The 17311-nt window shown below is 42.7% G+C and overlaps 1 long non-coding RNA gene across 4 annotated transcripts in view; it reads right to left on the bottom strand.

Annotated features, from left to right (window-relative positions):
• The window catches only part of LOC120374902, a 172970-nt gene that overhangs the window by 57442 nt on the left and 98217 nt on the right, over positions 1-17311 (bottom strand). Inside the window, exon 3 of one of the 4 annotated variants that reach the window (XR_005586325.1) lies at positions 7678-7803. The exons of 2 other annotated variants lie outside the window; for them this stretch is intronic. This is a non-coding gene — a long non-coding RNA (uncharacterized LOC120374902). Of the gene's footprint in view, positions 1-7677; positions 7804-17311 lie in introns of those variants that run through there. One more of the 4 variants, XR_005586326.1, reaches the window with a different exon arrangement.

The raw sequence follows: 17311 nt of genomic DNA, 5'->3' as shown, positions 1-17311 counted from the left end.
CAAGTAGGAGAAGATTACTACAGCTGAAATGGTCCAAATCCTGCTGATAGCTCATGTTGGGGGTCAATATGGTTCCACATGTCCCATCCCCCCACCACTCCAATTTCTGTCAGTTAAAAAAATCTTAGGAAATTACATTGTTAAGAGAATGTTAAGGTTGCAAAATCAAGTACTCCAAAGTTAGGATATGCAAGAATTATGGTTGCCCATGCAACCTTCATTTAGCCCCCCTGTGCATATGCATCATGATACAGTCTGTAGCTACATGATCATATAGTACTTTTTTTTTTCCAGGAGATTCTCTCTCATTCAGTGTAGAGGATGGAATGTGCTCTGGAAATGAATCAGGGCTGTGTAGTGAAGGAAGCTGTTGGCTAGATCTTTGCATCATTTATTGGAGAAGTCAGAAGGTGTGTAAGTGAATGTCCTCCACACACCCTTCCCAGCAGAACCTGATTAGTTCTGCAGCCCCAATGGGACAACTGCCACAGGTGAGAATCAGGAGCTCTTTTATCTTCAAGGGGTTAAATAGCCAGTAATGTTGCTTTCAAAAAATGGCAGCTTTTTCTCCTGAAGAAACATTTCCCCACACATTAAGTTTTCCCATGATATTTTTGGTAAATGAATTCCTATTGTTTCATTGTCAATTGTTTATTCATTAAAACAAGGCTTGGATGTATTGCAGAACAAACAAGCCCGCATAGGCTGTTACACAATTTGGTGGCACAAGTAATGTGGCTGGAATAGGACTGTCCCTGGATTTTCAAATCCATTAGCCGTAAAATAGACTTGACTGCTTGGCAAAGGTGAGATCTCAGATAACTAACAAAAATGGACTCTGCAGTGGTCTCTCAGCCAGTCAACAGCTATGGCACACTGTTAAGACTATTGTTTGTTACATGCAAAACTGTGGAAACTCACAGAAAAGACCTTGACTTAACAGGAAGTTCTGTTCCTCCATGATAGAGAACCTGATAGCAGCAACCCATTAAACAATGACAACTTGCGCCAAGTATATTATCTCGGTCTAATTTGGCATTGATTTGCACCCTGTGATTCCCCTTACATCAGCACAGAATTTGGTTCTGTATCTGGAGAGTTGCGAGGTTCATTACATACTGTGTGGTGTATACACGCACATATTATTCTTATTACGGTAGCATCTAGAGACCTCAGCAGAGCCTGGGGCCCCGTCGTGCTAAGCAGCGTGCATACAGATAGCCCCTGCCCTGAAGACTTTACATTCTAATAAGCAAGACAGAGGATGGAAGAAATAAATGAGCCACAGAAATTAAATGACTTGTCCGAAGTCTGAAAGCCCAGGTGCAAATTGAACTCAGATCTCAAAAGCCAGTCTAGTGCCTTAATCACACGGCCACTATTCCTTCCTTCTTAAACACAGGTCTGGAGTATGGTTGCATAAATATGTTTATGGTAAACAGCTAAGAGAACTTGGCATCACACTAATGGGATTTTTATTAATGAATATTTCTTGGGTAACCAGATCAAATCATCACATTCTCTTTTGTTTCCTGTTATGAAATGAAAGTGAAAAATATGCCCCCCTAAAAAAAAAAAATAAGAATCTCAAACAGTCCTTTTTTTCATAAAGAGAACAATATGTTTAATACAGAATAAGCCACATTTTATGAAAAGAGGTCATCGCCGAAGGGAGGGTGGGCAGAGAAACACACTTGAAAAGAAAAAATATGTAGCACACTGGGAAATTATGATTCATTTTTTTCTTATGGAAAATATTTTCATGTTTATTTTATGCCTAACACAAATGTAAATATTTTAAACAAACAAAAACTCACCAGGGGTAACAATAGAGTATTATTCTATTTTTTTTATGTTGAATAAAAACTGCCAGGACAGTGCATGTATCTTTTGAAACATACTGTTTCAAAAAGCAGGATGCAAGGGATGTTGCATCTTTAATTTTTCTGTTAATTATGGATTGAGCATTGTTGTGAATCTTGTCCTCAAAACCCAGCTCAGAAAATAAGAGCAGATGCTCATACCCAGGTTTGGCTCATGAGGGAATTGAACAGAACATATTGGTTTATAATTAATGTAATTTGTTGGATTATCTTTTGTGAAGGAGCTAAGGTAAACAACCTTGCAGCATTGTAGTAAAATTCTTCAGAGCTCTGAGCCTCTGTACTTGATGGAGGATGACAAAAAAAAAATTACCCTTCCTGCTGGATAGCAGGGAGATTTTGAAATGTCTGTCACATTCAAACATATTTTAATTAACTCAAAGGAAAGAATTAGGCTACAAACCCTAAAGCTATAAACCCTAAACGGGAGCTAATGATTCCCCAGTTGACTATTCTGAGTCACAGAATTCTCCTTTCTAGTTTGGTTTAATTTTGTAATGGGGCAAAGATGGGGTCGGAGCACAAGTTCCTGCCATAGAAATAATAAAATTCTGCCTGAGACAAGATGAACTGATCCAGAAGGTTTGGTCGTGAGAAGTCTGAGATTCCTATTTAGCTACAAGATACACAGGTGAACGTGGCATTAAATGGCAGCTTTTAAAATACTGTTTCGTAAGTGTATAGACTAGCACTTTTATAGACACTTGTATCCAAGGATCTCCAAGTCTTTAATGACCATTAGTGGATTAAGCTTGACAACATCCACAAGGAGCCAAACACAAATATTATTGGTTTTATTATCCCCATTTTACAGAATGGGAAAACTGAGGCACAAAGGTTCAGTTACTTGTCCCAGATCAGTGACAGAGCAGAAACAGACACCCAGAAATCTGAGCTTCCAGTGTAACCATTGGATCCATTTCTCTTTATTTTATAAAGAAAAAAATCTTCAGGGATAGGGAAACTCTCTGTCTGCTTTGACTTGCTCTTTTCAGTCTTCCATGTAGCAATGATTTTATTTTACCTTTTAATCTAAAATTTAATTACTACATGTATTCTGAGAGTGGAGGTGGCAGAGTCAATTCTTTATCCATCCATCTGACAAAAACTGGGTTAGAGTTTAGTGTCTCACCCTGCTCCTCTGTAGAGGTTTTCTGTAGACTACCACCTACATGGCACAATGTGAGTCTCTGCTCAGGAACTGCTAGAGGGAAGGAATTGCAGGTCAGCTCTGAGGACACTTGTCAGAGCTGTGGCAACAAGTTTGCACAGAATCCTCCCATGCTACGCTTGGCTCTAAACCTGTATGCTATGTAATAAGGCTCTGGCTTCTTCCTTTAAAGGTTGGAACTAACGTCTGCTTACAGGTCTCAAATAGGACATGATAATTCTCTTAACTCCATAAGCTGCACAACTATCGAGTTACTTTAAGGTTTTGTCTCATGTAACTGGGGACAGGGAGAGAAGGGAAGGTGAGTGGGCATAGGGAGCCTCTTTCTCAGCTCCAGCATCCCCACACAGAAATTGGAGAGAGTGCTGCTGCTAGCACTCCCTGAATGCAAAGATAGCGGGAGGGCTTGCTAACATGCTCAGCACTGCTTCATGGCCCCAAGCCAGTGGAGCTAAGTAGATTGAGGTCCTGGCAATGGCCCCACCCACACTGGGCACCTTCTAGGGCTTGAACACATGGTATCCTTTCGCAGTGACCATAAAGAACACTGCTTAATGCTGATACAGTCTGCCTACATCAGCCCTGTCATCACCAAACTCCTCAGTGCACCATTCTCAGGATGCTGGTGCTGCAGTTGCGGACACACACACACACGCCAAAGGAGCCAGAACCCACAGCTTCACTGATGAGAAAAAGACTCATTTGTGGACATCCTTTACTGCGGTCATAACCAATGTAAGCTAGTGCTGCTCACCTTGATTAATCAGGTCATCCTGATCCTTTGACCCATTTAGACTTTAACACTTTCTGGACACTTCATTTCATCCAGACCAGAACCATCTCTCCTCACTTCAGCTTGTCTAATCAAGTAGCCTCTACAGCAAAGCTTCACTTGGTTTTTAACTTAGCCAAACATGATCAACTCTGCTCCTAGCGGAGTACAGATTGCTGCCCCTTTAGTCAGCCTAGTCTCAAAACAGAAAAGGCAGAAGTGAAAGTAAGCTTCAAACTAGACAATATATAGTATGCAAAATGGTTAGACATGATCAAAGGTTTCAAATTTTAAAATAAAGTCACTTCCTCTCTTCAAACGTACATATATAATATTTGGGAGACATTTCTTTCCTGCAGATACAGCACTTCTCTCATGCAGCCTTCTGAATTAGGCAGTAGCAAAGAGTTTGTGACCCATGCACTGAGTTTGATGTCATAAATGAACTAGATTTTCAACTTAGAAATGTACATTGCTAATGAGCCACAGGCACAGCTGATACAATAATTGTTTCATACCATATTCACAAGAACAATGTTCATTCAAGAGGAATGAGAGTCTGATCAGATTGGTAACTTTCTAAAATATCATGTTCAAATTTTCATATCCTTATAAATTAAGAAATACTGAAATGAAGTGACCAGATGTTCAAACCTCCTTTCTAGCATCTTAAATCATGTGTATCTATGTTAGTGAATACGTGTGTGTTTTGCATAGGAGTATGCTGGGACTTTCCTCTACAGATCGCTCATCTTGTGTGTCATCTGGTTTTGCTAGCACAGAATAGTCAACATTGATTATGCTGACAATATTTCAAACACCTACCATCATGCATCCATGGTTGGCTAATATACACTATCTTCTTTGAAGAACCTTGATAAGAAGCAGAAGTGGTGTCCTTTCAAACTAGAGTAGAGGAGGCAAATCACTAGTCACTGAAATTTTGTTGGAATGGTCCAAGAAACCATCTTGAATTTTCACAAACAGCATCACAAGTTTCATAGAAGATTATTGAAAAGCATCTGTGTGGAACGTTTGAAATTTAGAAGGGTCAGTGTGGATTGATGCTGGGAAGGAGCACAAACTGATGCCATATTTGTGCTATGAATCCTCATGAAGAAGTTCAGAGAAAAGGGACAGCAACTGAGTATGGCCTTTGGGGACCTGGAGAAGGCATACAATCATGTACGAAGAGAACTAGTTTGATGGAGTTTGCAACAGAGAGGTGTGTCAGAAGGATGTCTGTCTGTCTTATCCAGGATAGGTATGATGGAATGACTACCGCAATCAAAACTAAATGTGGCTATAAGTAAAGAATTTCCAGTGAATGTTGGCCTATATCAGGAGTCAGCACTGAGGCCTTTTTTGTTTGCGGTTGTCATGGATGTGACAAGTGAGACTGTATGAAGGAAGCTGCCTTGGAACATGCTGTTCACTGAGGACTTAGTGATGTGTGTGGAAGAGTGCAATACCCTGCAAGTCAACGTTGAACAGTGACAACATAGTTTTAAGCAGTCTGGGCTCCACTGGTAAGACCAAGGCTATGATAATCGACGGAGGATGACTCACCATAAAGGACATCGCAGGCAGAAAACTTAGAAGAATTTAACTGCCTAGGAGCAATGGGGTTTAATGATGGTGCCCTTCTGAGAGATGTCGGACTTTGTACTATAGCTGAGTGGTGCAAATGGCAGGAGATGACCTCAGTTCTCTGTGACAAAAAGATGCAAATAAAGTAAAAACTCCAATTTGACCCATCTTAATGTATGGAACAAAGACTCAGCCAGCCACAAGAAAGGAAAGGAGTATGTTGTCCACCATGGAAATGAAGACATTGAGATACGCAAATGGTTGGATACTCCATGATAGGAAATGAAATGAGGTTGCAATGGGCCTAATGAGGGTTGCTCCAATTGAAGATAAGTTGAGAGAGGCTTGGCTATGTTGGTATGAGCATATCCAGTGGAGACTGGAGAGTTATGTTGGTAGGATGGCTCTTGCAATGATTATGGATGAAAGAAGACCAAGAGGAAGACCAAAGACTAGATGCATGGCCCGGATATCAGTGGACCTCAGAAAGATCAGTCTGCACGGTAGGCTGGCATATCATCATGAGTTTTGGAAAAAGGCTATACAAGCTGCTGACTGCAAATAGGGAAATGGCAAGAAAGAAGAAGAGCATAGCAAGTTTAATTTGAAAAAGTCACTAGGTTGTTTATTATTATTGCCTACTTTCAACTATGTGTAAGGATGCTGGCTATAGCAAAAGTGTAGCCAGAAGTTCACAAAAATTTTTCCTATAGAGAAGCTTCATTCTTCTCAGTGATTACAGCTCAAATCCTTCCCCAAGCACCCAGCTTTAGAAGCATCTCTTAATATTGTGCCTTATGGTGGGTCAATGGCCACAGAGATCAAATCTTAGATCTCTGAATCTTAAAGCATAAGCCTCTACTGCCTGTGCTAAAAGATCCAGCTTTTTTACCCAAGACTAGAGCAGCCTCATCACTTTCTCTATGTGATCCAAGCACCACTAGGGGGACAGAATGCCACACTGAGTGCATGTAAACTCTGGGCCCAATTCACTGCTTGACTTCAGTTTCACACCAGCATAACTCAGTACTGCCAACCATAAGTGTTCAAAAATCATGAATCAGTCCCTGAAAAATCATTAATTTTTTTTTTAATTTAAAGATTGGGGCTATTTGCCTTTTGAGCCTCCAGGGTGCACACAGGTCAGGAACAGTCTTCTTTGTTTTATTTTTGTACAGCCCCTAGCACAATGGGGTCCTGATCTACAATCGGGACGCCTAGCTGCTACAATAATACAATAAGTAATACCGTTTTCCAGCTTTTCTCTGCTACTATGATGGCTAAACACTGTTTTTAAACAAATGATGGAGTCACAGGATTCCAGGAGCTGGGGTTTTAAGCAAATAATTTTACCAAATATGGTGGGTTGGCTACACAAGTAACTCTACTGAAATAGAGGCTTGCCATTGACTTCAATCTGAGTGGGCTCAGGCCTAAGGACAGACAAAACAGATATAGGATTAAAGTGAGTAATGAGCAATATGGCCACCTAGTGGTGAAACAAATTAAATGTTAGATTAACCCCACTTTGCAGGGTGATGGCTGCATAAGAGTTTCTGTTTCTCACTTCCACACTTTTCTGTTCAGGGTGGCTTGTCGCGTATCTGATCATTTTGGACTCCCTTTTTCCAGTCTCACTTGCCTTTCTGTGTTATTTCCTTTGGTCCAGTGTAATTTTTTTGAATGGCTTATTTCTGAGAATATGGATTTAGTTTTTGTTCAGATTTTGTCGTGCACTCTGCTCCTGCTCCTCTAGAAATCAACTAAGTACTGGTAATAATGATAATCTATTACATGATCATCTTTCTGGTTAAAATGTCTGAGTAGGGCTCTGGACATGTATATTCCATTCCTGGCTTTGCTGTGGGGTTCTTGTGTCACTTAGGCTGGAAGTTAAATAGGAATTGGATGCCTACTTTCAATGGGAATTGGGCACCTAAATCCCTTAGAAAATCCCAGTCAGTCTCTGTGCCTCAATTTCCCACATGTAAAATGGTAATATATACTTTTCCCTGCCCCTCAGCAATGTTAAGAGGATAAAATCCACAGAGAGAGAACAAGGTGCTATGCAATAAGCACCATAGAACTGTCCATACACAGGAATTCTATCCTTATTACAAACCATAGCAAGCTATCAAAAAGTAAAACTCCAGTAGGATTTAAAAATAATTATCCACAAACAAAAAGAGCAAAAAAATCTTATCTATGTAACTAAGAAATAATACTGAGAATCAGCCTCAAGAGCATCTTAAATCACTTATTGCTCTTTATTTTTCCTGTGATTGTTCTGACTCCAGCAGCTAGACATTTTCATTTCAAAGTTTGTAAGAGAACAAATATAAACTAAACAAACTGTTCTCTGGTTGAGACCTTGGATTCTTTGGAACCTAATATAAAAACAAGAAAAAATAATTTCATTTCACAGTGGTAAATGATTCTATTAGAATTGAATTCTTGATGCTTTCAGGTTACTGTACATGCATTTTGTGTTATACATACTCAACGGTTTTTATGAGCTAGTATTTCCTAGGTCATCTCAATGATGTCCTACAGGATACATGAAATAAGCATTCTCATATATTCATGAAAATTGGTCTTGTTTATAATTTCCGTTTTATTATTGGGAAGTGCACATGTGCATAGCAATTGCAGTGCAATACACGGTGGGACACCCCAGGTATCCTGGATCTCTCTCTGTAATCCATTTCATGGGACTGGGATTCTCCTGCCCAGAAGTGCCAGCCTTACAGAGTTTGGGTGAGTTCTTCAGCTGGTGTATACATGGAGAATCTGTTCTGTCATGTCCTAAAGACTACTAGGAGAGTGGAGTATGACGAAGTGGGTATTCACCCACGAAAGCTCATGCTCCACTACGTCTGTTAGTCTATAAGGTGCCGCAGGACTCTTGCTTTTTAGGAGAGTGCAGAATTTTACTATCAAATGTTTGTAAGATTTCACTCCAAAGAATAGAGACCCAGAGAGTTTTGTCCTTGCCTTGTCATACCGTTAGGCAGAGATCATCAGGAAGTCACAGATAACTGGTCTTTTCCAACTTTATTATGTCATCCATGACATCTTCCTGCTAATTTAGGATAATTCTGTTTCTATATTTGCTAGTACTTTGTCCAGTCCAATTTTAAATATCCCAAATGACTGGACTTCCAGCCAGTGAGATCTTTTAGGCTGTGGAATAGTTTGCCCAAAGAAACAGGAGGAAGTTTTTCTCCCCTCCCTCAGTGTCTTTTCAAGCTACTACATGACTGCTTAAGAGCAGTCAAACAGACCTGGAACCAGTTCACAATGCCTTTCTATTCTGGTTTTGTGGGCGAGTGTGCACCATCACATTTGATGTGGAGAATTTGCTCCTGTGCAAGAATTTACAGCCCCTCGTTAGTGAACAGCAGACCATCCTGGAGTTCTAGTTCAGACTCTCTGTACCAATCCAGGACAAGGTTGACTTACTCAGCAGAAACTGAAAGCTTATTAATTGCAGACTATTTGTTCACTATTGTCTTTTGTAAGCATCTGATCCAATGCTGGTTTGCCTTTTCTCCTGGGAGTGGGCGGATAGTCCTTTCATTATAACACTAATAAGAGAATCACATGTTTACTGAAAAAGCAATTATTGTGGGTGGTGGTTAAAAAGTATTATTTGTTTGCTGTCTCATGCAATCCACAGTGGGACTATTATTGAGTGGGAAAAAATAGGAAAGTAAAAAAAGGATTTATGTGAAAGGGTCACGTCCTTTAAAAATAAAACCAAAAAACACAAAAAAACAAGAGATCAGGCTTTAAAAAAACCAGAACCCATTTTTTGTTGGATTGTTCCCTTATTGTGTTAGTAAATAAAACAGTGTGGGGTTTTAACCATAGGAATCCTTTCCCCAGACTGGCTAAGGAGATGAATGTGATTAGCTAGGCCAAACTGGTTTGTGGCTTTTACCCCTAAGGGTTAACACCTCAGGAGGTTTTTGAGTTTTTACTGGAAAATTAAGATTTGTTGACGGACGTGTTTTTACTGGCTTTAAAAACTGAAGAATTGCACAACAGATGTTTTGCACCTTGACTGGGTAAATTAATCCTGAGAAAATGACAGGCTCCCCAATCCATTAGGGGAGGAGAGACAAAAATAGGGAACAAAATGAATACAGTGACTAAAGCAATGGCTTTTCCCATCACTGCAAAGTCAAACAACAGCTGCAGCCAGCCAGGACTGAGTGCCCAATACTGCCTAGTGCCGAAATTTGGAGGAGAGTTTGTGGGTGGGAGGGGACGGGGGGGACAAAAGAAAAGGAAACCGATATTCAGCTTGTAGTTTCCTTGAACCTAAACTACACCTCTACCCCGTTATAGCACAACCCAATAGAACATGAATTCAGATATAACGCGGTGAAGCAGCACTCCGGGAGGGGGGGGCGCACTCCAGCGGATCAAAGCAAGTTCAATATAACGCGGTTTCACCTATAACGCGGTAAGATTTTTTGGCTCCCAAGGACAGCGTTATATCAGGATAGAGGTATATTAGATTTGTGAAAATTGTAATTTATTTATTTTTTAATCTGGAGCTGTTCACATTGAAGCCCAGTAAAGCCAGTCCTCCTGAAACACTACGCTGAACCCAGCAGTTTATAACTCAGTGGTCTCCTCCTATAACTCAGAAAACCCAACACCATAGCATCTGAGTCCCTTCCAGGAATGCTCGGATTTCGGCTTGCAATACCCCTGTCAATTAGGAAAATATTATTGTCCCTATTATACAAATGGGAAACTGAGGCAGATAAGCAGTAAGTGCAACTCCCTCTTTCAGTCTCTCGTAAACTTTTTTAGGGATGAAATTTCCTCTCCTGTGTTTCTACTCAAGTGGGTAATTTTGGTAGCTTGTTAGCTAAATTCAGCTAAGTTTGACAATGCAACATAGAGATGCCCTGGACTCCAGATTGTATTGGTTGAAAGTTGTCCCCAGCTAAAAGGGCAGCCTCAGTTTGGAGACCCCAGACTAGGTATGTTCTGAATTTGTTAATGATGGACAACATTTTTGGATGGCATGAGGGATGCTCTAGCTCAATAGTATGGCAGAGGAAGAGAGAGGCAGTGTAGCAGGTAGGCATGACCCACGCCATTTACAGTTTTATCGGTCAAAAACTAAGACACTGAAATCTACTAAGAAACCCACAGGCAGCCTGTGCATATCCAGAGTACAGCTATTGTATGTTCATGGTAAAAGTATGCTGTTTAACAAGCAGGCTGTGGCGTCTTGCTGCACAAGATTCAGTTCCTGGGTTAATTGGTGTAGCCACTGGTGAACACATTGCAGTAATCTAACCACGAAATGAGAAAGGTACTGACGATAGAGGTGCAATCCATTCCAGGAGAAAGGGGAGGAGAGACATTATCTCCCAGCCAGATACAGAGGGTCATAGCAGCTACATGAGCATCTAACAGCATCTGGTAGTTAAAGTGGTATATTTTGCTCCCCTTTGGCAACCTTACCTCTTGCAGATCATTGGAGAATAGCCCAATCCTGCTATCATTAGGAAGTTGACAGGAGAGGACCCACACTCCAAAGCGTCTGGTGCATTCTGTATGACAGAAGTCCTGACCCTGAGGGTCCACAGAGTTCAACCAGGCGACTTTAGGAGATGGACAGGGACTGAAATTAACAGACGACTTTAGAGTCAGATGAACAAGGGGGCGTATCCTTCCCACTGACACACCAGCACTTCCTAAGGTACTAGATTAGGGCAGCTTCCTACAATCTTCAGGAACACTGATCATTTTCTGCAGACTTTGGGACTTCTTAGAAGAAAAACTCCCCACTCAAAAAAAAAATGTTGATACTTCCCAGAGGAGGAAGTTGACATAAGAGGAGCTTCACTCCAATGTATGTATCTGTATTTTGAGGACATTGTTATGAGCTAGGCGAAACCTTGGTACGGGTTTAGTTAAAACCTCATTCAAACCAATGCGTGAACATGCCTTCCACTTCAGATAGTTGTAAGGAACACTTCAGGGGACAAACAAGGCCTAACTGAATCTTCCCAGAAATACCAGGTGTGCAGGGGGCTCCACTGGGTCTTCCGCCAGGCGTGTGGATGTGTGAGAGAACACACAAACTGGGAACAGAAAGAGAGGCCGAGGCAAAAAGCAAACAAACCAAGCAGGAGCCTGTGAGCACAGCGTGAACCTGGGGAGAGCGCTTTTCAGTCTGTTGGCTAATCAGGCTTCGGGCTGGGAAGCTAAGGGTGTCTTCATGTACAGTGCTACAGCGGCACAGCTGGACTGCTGTAGTGCTCTAGTGAAGACGCTGTTGTGCCAATGGAAGAGCTTCTCCCGTTGGTATAGTTAATCCACCTCCCTGAGAGGTAGTAGCTATGTGGATGGGAAAAGCTCTCTGATCGACACAGTGCTGTCTTCATGGGCAGCTAGGTCAGTATAACTTTGTGGCTCAGAGGTATGGATTTTTCACACCCCTGAGTGACAAGGTTATACCAATATAGGTCTGTATTAGACACTCGTCCTTTTTTGGTTTTGGTTCCTCCAGCATTCAGAGGAACAGGACTTTGCACATTCCTTGTGAATAAACCAGATTGCATCAAAGAAAATACCAGACTCCATCAATCTCTACTTCCAGCTGGAATATCCCCAGGACCCTGAAATTTGACTAGCCACTCGGGGGTTGAAAAAGAGCGACCATATACCTTTCAGGAAGGACAAGGTAAAACAAAGAGAAGTTAGAAACCCAGGAAACACAGTTAAGCCTGGACAAACCAATAATCAAGTCACAACAAAAGCCAAAACTCAGATTTGGGAAACCAAATGAGAACAAAAAGCAGCATCTCATTACACTGAACTGTCACCAGGAAAGTCAAGTAAAGTGACTATAATGCTACAGTACAAACTGGGCTCACTGAAGATTAGCTGTAACAAGCTTAGTTCAAAACACTCTCCATCACAGGGTCGCTTTCCATACACACATCCAAAATACTAGCTTTACACATTCTGTCACTGTGCACACAGGGCAAACCACTTTCAAAGCCTGTGCTCTGTTCCCTTTTTCAGGAGTTAGAAGTTCAAACGGAAAAAGCTTTGTGTATTCTTAAACAACAAATTACACACAATTATATATTTTCTTAAGGTGGCTTACATTATTTAAGACACCCTGCATACATGGCTAAGTAATCCATCAAAACAGAAAGAGCCCACTGTGCCATTCCTTTGCTCATTACGTGTGAAACTTTACTAGAACGTAGCCAGAAAACAATTCACAAACATTTTCATTTCACTTCTGCCTTCCAGCTAAGCTTTTCCAACCAACTCACAAAAATGCAGATGCCTACAGTTATACGCTGTGGACTTTACCATGCTGTTATTTACCAACAGATCATTTCAAGCAAACTTCTAGGCCAAAGATTCATAATCAAGATTTGGACAAGGAGCCCATAAACAAAGTCAACAGTTTCACCACCACTTTGTTGGTTTTTTGCTTAAAGATGGCCAACTGGACACAAAATAGGACTCCTCAGATGGTGTAAGTTAGGTGAAGCTCCACCAGCTGAGGATGTGGCTGAAAGATTTTCTTCAGCTGAACAGCAAAATAATATCTTGCAATACTTTTAAAATCAGTGGATGACTTCTATAGTCACAACTCAACTCTGATGGGGAGGAGCTAAGACTGTTACTTGAATGCTACTCTGAAGCTTGCTGTGGAGATGCAAAACTTAACTTTGCATTCCCTGAAAGTCTGAGATAGGGTTTCTTTTTTTAATGCTAATGTTCTGGAAGGAAAGTATACACTCACCACCCTAGTGTCTGGAAACTTTTCATTTTTAATGTAGAAATTCTACTGCATTTTGGGGGAAATGGTATTATGAAGTGTAATTGAAGATCATCCCAATGCATACATTGGGGGGGCAAAGTTAAGCATGCACATGCAAACTTCACTTTAGCATTTTCTGACTTGAGAGCTTCACATTGCAAAAGTATCATTCTCTCAACGTAGGTGTTTGTTTGTCTGTTGTCATCAACAGTGTAATCTTGTGGGTTCTCAGCAGCTAAGGAAGGAATCAATATCGCATCCAAGTCTATTTCAGGCCCTTGCCTCAGGGGACAATTTATTAGGTAAACAGAAAACTGAGGCAAAATACCAAAATAAGGTTCCTCTGCCCAACATGAGCTTCAGTTCCCAAAGGCTTTTCCCTCTTTTCTCTCAGCCCCCTTCTAGGTCTGTTCCCTGACTACTCCTGGGGGAATTCTGCATCACTGTGTGTGCACTGCGCAGAATTCAAGTCCTCCACAGATTTCTTTGCTTCCCCACAGAAAAGTGACTTCTGATGGGGGAGCAAAGTGAAGCCACAAGAGCAGTCACGTGCCCCTCCCTGGAAGTACAGGCAGGTCAGTTCAGGCACCCGGAGCAGCTATTAGAGATGTAAATCACCACCAGGGGTATGTGAAGGGGTGGGCAGTCGTGCATGAGAGAGAGAGAGAGACACTCTGTCCCTCTCGCTCACTATTACGGCACACTCGGCATGGAGGGGCAGGGCTTCAGGGTGTGTCTAAGGAGGTAGGTGTGGTGCAGGCCGTCCCCTCAGGCAGAGCAGAATGTAGCAGACTGCCCGCTTAGTGAATTGTTCCCATTGTCTTTGTGAATTCTCCAGGAGTATAAAACAGCCCTCATTTGCTCTTCAGTTGCCTATAATGTAACACCAAGCATATGGCTGCATATATTTTTTTGACTAATAACTAGAAATAAAAGGGTCAAACCTAGCTACATTACTATTAGGCAAGGGATTAGGTTTGGGGATTTCCTCCAATGCTGCCCACTCCCGTTCTCCATTCATTGTATTGTACCTTAAATAAATTACCTAAATAATTGAAACCAGAATCATTATACTGCGTTATTTTGACAAATAAAATATGCAGAACTTTAAAATATTATGCGCAGAATTTTTAATTTATTGATGCAGAATTCCCCCAGGAGTAGCTGACCAAGGACTCCTACAGAAGCTTTACTGCTCTCTGCCGTGTTCATTCCCCGAGCCTGAGACACACCTCAGAACTGGGTGCTTTTCCCTGTTGCAGGGCTCCCTGCAGGACACTATCTACTCCCAGCAGTTCTCCAGCTCAGCAGAGCTCTTTCCAGCTTTTGAAAGACCAGGTGCTCTTCAGGCCATCACTTGACACCACCCACATGCCAACCAGGGGTGGCTCTACCTTTTTGGCTGCCCCAAGCAGTCATGCGTGGGAGGCGCCCTGGAGCCGCGGGAGCAGCGGACCTCCCACGGGCATGACTGCAGAGGGACCGCTGGTCCCGCGTGGCTCGGCTGGACCTCCCGCGGCTGCGGACAGTTTGCGGGTCCGGCGGCTCCGCTTGAGCTGCCGCAGTCATGCCTGCGGGAGGTGCAGCCGAGCCGCGGGACGAGCGCCCCCTCTGCAGTCATGCCTGCGGCAGGTCCAGTCGTCCCGGGGCTCCGGTGGACCTCCCACAGGTCCGCCGGCCCAGCCTGCCGCCCCCCCCCGGCGGCAGGGGACGGGCCGCTCCTCGGCTCGCAGCGGCAGGATGAGCTGTGGCCCCAGCCTTTTGCCGCCCCCTAGATTTTGCCGCCCTAGGCACCAGCTTGTTTTGCTGGTGCCTAGAGCCGCCCCTGATGCCAACCCCTAGCACCACAGCCTGAGCTGGGAAGCAGCTTAGTCACATATAGAGCTGGGGAAGTCTCCCACTTAAAGGGATCAGTCACCCAGTGACGGATACAACCTAATCAATAAGACAAGCCTGACGTTCTGGGTGATAACAAAAACATGCTTAGTTGGTATTAAAGACAAAGTCCAGCTACACGAACCAGAAGAACTGTAAATAATTGCCCTTAAGAGCGCTACCTCTTTGTCTCAACTCCCATTCTATAATAGCAATAACAAACACAAGCAAATATGTAGACCTGGGTATTTGGGCCCAAGATTTTGAAAGTGATTTTCCAAGTTTCTGAGCACCTATGGTACTCCTGCATTCAATGGGCAGCCGCAGGTTCTCGGCTCCTCTGAAAAACAGGGCACTTATTTAGTTACCTAAATATGAATATCCAAGTTTGAATAGTTTGGCCTTGCTTTGCATCACAGCCATGGGAACAGAGACAGCCAAGACACCCCAAGTGAGTGCGAGAAGATTAGTTATTTTCAGGGAGTCCAAACGGAGGTGTGTTACTGATCAACCCCAAATCATAAGGCCAGACTACTATGCATAGGGCTGAGTGGGGCAGTTAATTTTGGATTAACCCAGAAAAATTATTTCACAAGCTCACACCAAGTTGCTATGGAAAGCTCAGTTATACAGGGCCATTTGCAGGGGAGGAGGGAAATAGATCCACACAATATCATGGAGGGAAAAGCACAGATCCTACTGACTTTCAATGGGGAGCTTGTGCTCCAAAGTCACTCAGGTGCTTTACAAAATCCCACCTGCTGCACGTCCCAAGGTTTGGTAATTATTGTAGGTTAACAAGAAGTATCAGAGGGCACAAGCTTCCAGGATTTTGTACATTTTGTTCATCTGTTCTCTCTTGCCACATGCACGTAGGAATATTCAGGAGCATTGGTCAAGTTATTTTAAACTAAATCGCAGCTGTAAACAAGCAATGTAAGAATTATTGAAAGTTTCTTCTAAACTGTAATTACTTCCAACCTTAGATCTGAAAGATATAGTTAAGGACTTCCTAGAGCATATAGTATATTTAGGAATACAGGCTATTCAAAGGTCTGTATCTGTTAAGATTAAAAATTAATGCAAGTCTTTAAAATAAATGCTGCATGACAATGTGAATCCTCTACAAGTGCAGTAATTACAGTACAAATTTTAACATAATTTGGTATCAAATGATTTCTATCATAATCCAACATTAAGTACCAAAACAATTAATAATTAGCCCATTACTGTGAAGTATCACTGGCGTGTCTCAATATTTATGCTGTGTGATAAGGTGCCTTTCCATTCTCACTGTCTTCTTGAAAGCAAATCATTAACAAGATTCTTGGAAGAGGTCACATCCTAAGATTTTGCTGGCCACTCTCTCTCTCAGACTGGAATGAGAAACGACAACAAAAGCAAAATCTTCTCTGCTCCCAACTAGTGATGACAGAGAAACCTCAGCCACTTGCAATGCAGGTCCCCAATCTTGTTGCCTTGCTCATGTTCTCATGTTGGAGAGGAGTTTGTCCCATCACAGAATGGGCTCTAGTTCCTCCCCTCCCCCCCCAACCATATTTTAATAGATTTGCCTGGGGCACAAGACCGTTCCAAAGCCTCCGCATTAAGCGTCTAATCCAAAGGTAGACTCTTGCCCTGCACAGAGTCCCATTGACGTTCATGGGCACACAAAGGGAACTATGTCAGCACACTGACTTGCTGGATTGGGTGCGCTCCAGGGCTGAGCGTGGGGCGCGATGGCTGAGGAGCTGGCCCCCTTGCTCTTCCAGCCGCGCCTGTGGCTCCCAATGGCTCCTCTGCCTGTGCTGCCGCCAGCGCTGGCCCAGCAGGCACCGCTTCCGCACCTGCCGCCCCCGCCCCCCATGGCTCCTCCAGCCGTGCTGCCGCCAGTGCCGGCCTGGCAGGTGCTGCTTTTTGAAAACTTGCTGAGGGGAAGTGGCTGCTTCCCCTGAACCCTGCTAGCTACGCTACTGCTGCCCCCATTCTCCTCCCCTCCCAAATACTTTCACACTCCCCAATGAAGTTATCAGAGGATGGTATATGACTTTGGAAAGAGACAATTCATAAAGCTTTGAAATGCCTAGCTATTCTGCATGGCTCTGATGATTGCTTTCACATTCGGTGTGCTGGATGTGGCTCTGGTGGCTTTCCCAAGCTGGGAATGGAAGTCAAATTCCTGCCAGCTTTTATAGACTAAACTA

The sequence above is a fragment of the Mauremys reevesii genome, linkage group 11 (genome assembly GCF_016161935.1).
Source record: "Mauremys reevesii isolate NIE-2019 linkage group 11, ASM1616193v1, whole genome shotgun sequence".
Classification (NCBI taxonomy): Eukaryota; Metazoa; Chordata; order Testudines; family Geoemydidae; genus Mauremys; species Mauremys reevesii.
This window is presented reverse-complemented; position numbering and strand designations above follow the sequence as displayed.